The sequence below is a fragment of the Pteropus alecto genome, unplaced genomic scaffold (assembly GCF_000325575.1).
Source record: "Pteropus alecto unplaced genomic scaffold, ASM32557v1 scaffold155, whole genome shotgun sequence".
In the NCBI taxonomy this organism is placed as follows: Eukaryota; Metazoa; Chordata; class Mammalia; order Chiroptera; family Pteropodidae; genus Pteropus; species Pteropus alecto.
The window spans coordinates 19,242,119-19,247,725 of record NW_006438113.1 but is presented as its reverse complement, the minus strand read 5'-3'; the positions used below and the strand labels follow the sequence as shown (position 1 = coordinate 19,247,725).

The following is a 5,607-nucleotide window of genomic DNA, read 5'->3' as shown; positions in this document are numbered from 1 at the left end:
GATTTGAAAGGAAGGAATTAACTGTCATTGTTTGTAACCTATTCGCTCATTTATTTCAAAAAGCTTAAAGAGTCAATGGACAAACTTTTACAAATAATGTAAGAGTTTAGCAATGTAGCTGAATACAAAACAAAACAGGAAAATCTTGTGATAATATTTGCCAATTGTACGGCACTTTGTGCATTTCAAAGCACTCGGACATGTTCCAGTTTACAAAAGCTCAAAAAAATTTTGTGAATTTGATATATCATCATCATTGTCATGATCAGCAGCAGCAGCTACATCATTCCCATTTGATAAATGTGTCAAATTGGGACACATTTGAGGCAGAGAGATTGCATTTTTCCCTTTTTAAAAGCTGAAATGTAATTTATGTATGGTGATATTCATACTTTTTGGTGTTACAGTTCTGTGAATTTTGACAAATATATAGTCATATAAGAACCACCACAATCAAGGTATAAAACACATCTGTTAACCCTGAAAAATTTCTCCAATGTTCCTTTGTAGTAAATCCCTCTCCCCACTCCCACCCCCTGATAAGCACTGATCTCTTTTCAGTCCTATAGTTCTGCCTTTCCTTCTGTTTTGTTTTGTTTTGTATTTTTTAACTTTAGCCTTCATATAAATGGAATTACACGGTATGTAGCCTCTTTCATCTGACTTCTTTCACTTAGCAATATTGTGTTTGAGATTCATCTATGTTGTAGCAGGTAACAGTATTTAGTTCCCTTTTATTAATCAGTAGTATTCTATTGTGTGGATGTGCCAGAGTTTGTTTATTCATTTACGCATTAGACATTTGATTGTTTCCATTTTGGTGATTATGAACAAAGCCACAGAAACATTTGTAAACAGGGTTTTATGTGAACATAACTTTTCATTTCACTTGGGTAAATGCCTAGGAGGGGATTGCTGGGTCAAATGGTGTGTTTATCGTTATAAAAAACTACCAAATTCTTTTTCAAAGTGGCTGCACCGTTCTGCATTGCATGAGGGTTCCAGTTGCTCTGCATCCTTGTCAGCACCGTATTGTGAGAATTTTTTAAACTTTAGCCATTCTAATGGGTGTGTAGTAGTATCTAATTGTGGTTTTAATTTTTACTTCCCCAATCACTAAAGACATTGAGCACATTTCAGGTGCTTATTTGCTGTGTGTATACCTTATTTGTAAAGAAAGAAGAGATGGTGGGAAAGATCTATTGAATGCTTTTCCAATTTTTAAACACCGGGTTTTTTAATTGAGTTCTAAGAATTCTTTATATATATATTTGGAAATATAAAGAATATATATATATATATTCTTTACAAATATTTCTTCTAGGCTGTGGCTTGTTTTCATTCTGTTAACAGTGTCATTGCAGAGAAGAAGCTTTTCATTTTGATGAAGTTCAATTTATGATTTTCCTTGTATAAATTGTGCTTTTGATGCTATATTTAAGAAATCATTGCTTAATCTATGTCACAAAAGTTTTCTGTTAAGAGCTTACAGCTGGTTCTTGATGAAATTAGTCCTAAAAATTAGATTCTCTGTGCCTTCACCTGTTATTCTATGTCACTACATTGTGATCCTACAAGGTAATAAAAAAAACATTTAAGGAATAAAAAAGACAATTACAATGCAGTCTTTTAACATACAGATATGGCTATGTCATTTAGCAGTTAGATTTTTCTACACTTACCATATATGTTGTTTTGCTTCAATAACTCAAGTGAATTTCTTAGAGCAAGGACCAGGCACTATAATGACTTCCAAGTCGGCACTGTTAAGCCAATGGGAGACATCTGATTGTTCCCACTAACATAGCAGACTTCATTCACTGACAGAAGGAAACATTCATAACTTTTCTCATTGTGCTAACCCAGAGGTCATATCATCCTTCTTCAGCTAGATCAGGCACTAGACCAACTTATTCGTCACACACACACACACACACATGCACACACACATACTAAAAACAGATTTGTGAAGAACTTGAGGAATTTGAGACACTGGAAAGAAATGCAACACAAATTGTGAGGAATTTGATAAATTGGCTAAGCCTAGTAGGAACAAAAATGGGTAAACAGAAGTTTCAATGTAAGTATTATGGGAATAAATGACCATATTGAAGATTCAATAAGTTGTCCTAAACATATTCCAGGAGTCACTGTCATAACTTAGATTAGAATTCAAAACTCCTTATTCTGAGCTTGATGATCAATCATTAAAGCCATGGACATCTGCAATTGCTGAGGAAACAAACTCCAATATTACATTTCTTTGGTACTATTGGGTCATTGCTATCTCACTTAGCAACAAAAAGATGAGTAAATATTACCTTCACTTGCACTTAGAAAGAGGAGACAGAAGGTAAATAAAGTAATAATGGCGTGCATGGCAGGAAAGAGGGAGTGGGTAGAAAGAAGGCCCACAATCCTCTTGAAAAACGATAGAAACAAAAATCAACTACAGAAAACAGAATAGAGCGTCTACAGCCATGCTACCCTGAACAAGTCTGATCTTGTCTGATCTCAGAAGCAGGGTCAGGCCTGGTTAGTACTTGGATGGGAGACCACCTAGGAAGACCAGGTGCTGTAGGTGTAAAAAATAAAAAAAATAAGAGATTGTAAGCTGACAAGGTCTTTGCAATCTGTGAGGTCAACCAAGGGTTATCTCACCTAAAAAAATAAAACATAAAAAATAAATAAAAAAGAAAAAAAGAAAACAGAATAGAGCAAACTCCTCCACTAAAAACAATTAACCATGAGAGAAAAAGAAGAATTGGGAAGAAAGTTTATTAAAAATAGCTTTTCTTATTTAAAATAGCCTTATGTTTCATCAAGATGGAGGATGGTTTCAAATGTGTTTGGAGGAGCAGGGTATACTGAGAAAGGATTTCTAAATAGATAGACACTTATAAGAACAAAGACTTTCTAAATAGATAGACACCTTATATGGGAAAATTTAAGGCATTTTACCATTGATGTTCTATTAAAATAAGATTGTTATGGTTTGCCATCATAAGAAAATGTTCAACTCAAATGGAATTCGAACCATAATGGTGATACATCCAGGAAGGAAAGGAAAACTATGCATTCAACTTTATGGAGGTTAATATTAAGATGAATCATAAAAATTGTTTTGTAGTTTAAAAATAGCCAAAGATCAGGAATTTTATGTGGTTCAACCTAATTCTGAACCAGAGGTTAATCCTAATGGTGAGTTTTTTAGCTATAGTATATTTCTAGTTGATACTCACTTTCCTATTTGAAGCATTTCCTGATGAGCTCAATCACAGACCATGTTTCATGAATGGCATGTAGGTTCCTTCCCTCCCATCCAGTTGAGAGACTACACTGGACCCTTCTCCTCTCAACCATCATCGTCATACACTTCAAATACAGACAGCAGAAGTATAGTTATGATGGCATGTGGAATTAGTGCCTTAGGTAAGCTGAGCATTTTGGAAACGTTCAGTTGTATTACTTCCTTAATTCTAAAGAGACCACGGTATTATGTTTTAGCTGCCAAATATTATCAGTTTGTTCAATAAAATCTCCCCTTTGCGAGCAGCCAAAGAACAGAGACCTCAGAATGTCTATGTGACTTTTTGTCTAAGCAAAAGTCTATTTGTTGCCTTTAAGGAACTCATTTAACAGAGAATTGAGCAACTACCAATTATACAGCACTGTCCCTGACCCTGTGGGGATTCCAAAGCTGTTGAACTTCCATGTTGGTGGAAAAACAAGATATGCATCCGGATGGGCTAAGTAACAGAGCAATGCATTTGAGAAGTCACAGTGTAATAAAGGCACAAATGCCAAGAGATTTGGGCAGGTAGTGTTTTGAATTTAGGAGAAGGAGAATACCTGTGTGGCTAGAGAAGTCTAGAGGAGAAATTTAGCAGGATTTGAAGAAAGGGTAACATTTGGAAAGAAGGAGACTAGTGCAAAGACAGTCTAGGTAGAAGCTACAGGATCAACAAAAAAATGGTACAAGGACAGTTTATGGGTCATGAATAACAGTGTGTATTATTTATGGCATGGGTGGTTGGGTATAATCCACCATAGTGTAAATGATGGGCACCTTTATCATTTCTCAATGGAGAAATCTACAAATGCAGAGAAAAGCAAAGCTTCCTTTGTTCCTGTCCCCTCTCCTCTGCTATCCTCTCTTCATTCTTCCTTGGAGCTGAGTCTGTGTGACTCATATTGAAATCATGCCACCAAATAGAGAACGCTTTGATATTTTTGGTAGAGACTCCAAGTTGAAAAGCACAAGCCACAACCAACATTCATGTTTCTGTCATCTTTTAAAAGTACTAGATTTTAAGCATTTAAAATGTTGCATTCATGACTGATAATTTCATTGCTGAGTTTAAGTGTTAAAATGAATGCAAATGATAATTTCAGAGAAAGCTCTAAAGGACTAAGCTGTTCAACTCGGAAGTCATACACATAAGTGGTTAGTGACTTCATGGACAACACCCCTTAGGGTGTTTTTATTTTAAGAAAAGTCGTGGAGGAAAGGACAATGCTTCATCCAAAAGAATGAATTTCTCATGGTAGAATTTTAGACCCTAGGGCACCTGAGTAGGAGAGATGGTTTAGGATAGGAGAATCTTCCAAATACCACTGTATTCTAAATAACTACTTTTCTTCCAGAGGGGCAGTTAGCCCTGGCAGTGATGATAATAGAGAGACAGAAGTCTCTTCTCCTATCTTCTTACACTTAATAGGCTAGGGCCAGAACCTCTATTTGACCCTGGACAAGTCTGATGGCCTACTGGATTAGAATTGTGGGACTCAGATTCCTCCAAAAAAAAAAGGACAGTTTTGGCTGGTGAGAAAATTATACTCACAGTATAAGTATTTCTTCACAATAGCCAGTATCCACAAGTAGATCCTTAGAAAGGCAAGGTGGTCCAAGCCTAACTTCAGTGGCCTGTTGCTGCAGCCTCCCTCACACTAATGCAAATTCACCTGGGCACTGAGCAAGGCTGTTTGCCCCAAGGCCAGGGCTCAATGGGCTGCCAACATCATATAGCAGGATGTTGAGTGGGACATTTCCTATTGTCCCAGAATTGTCCCAAATAGCAGGTATTCAGTACACTTCCTTCTAGAGACAGTGGCCAAAAATTGGAGCCAGACATTTCCCCCAACCAACTTGCTAAATGTCTGTAAAACCCTTCCTACCATAATCAACCACAGCCATTCCCCACACCCCCACCCAACCATGCAGTCCACTCCTTACAGGCAGAAGCCTGGCGAGAGAAAGAATCAACAAGCGTCTCAGGTCAGCCCTGCAGGAATTTGCGGGCGGAGCTTACTAATGCAATCTTGCAGCGACAGCCTCTATGTGAGAAGCAATTCCCTTGACCACATTGGATTCACCTAATATGTCATTAAAGGTCAGGAAGTGGAATTAAAGAGAGCATAGTTAATTGCAGCAACTGGGAAAAATACTATTGTCTCATATTAGTAAGACATAAGATTAAGATGGCTTAACAAACTGGTTACAGTAATAAATCCATCATTGTACATTTTATTACATACATATCATATACCATCTAAGTAACATCCCTGAAACAATTCAAATGCAATTTCTGCTCAGAGCAGTAGGCA

At 36.8% G+C, this 5,607-nt stretch overlaps 1 pseudogene; it reads left to right on the top strand.

The window, feature by feature from the left end:
- Window positions 1–2,470: 2,470 nt before the first annotated feature.
- On the top strand, window positions 2,471–2,584 carry LOC112482750 (annotated as a pseudogene).
- Window positions 2,585–5,607: the final 3,023 nt, after the last annotated feature.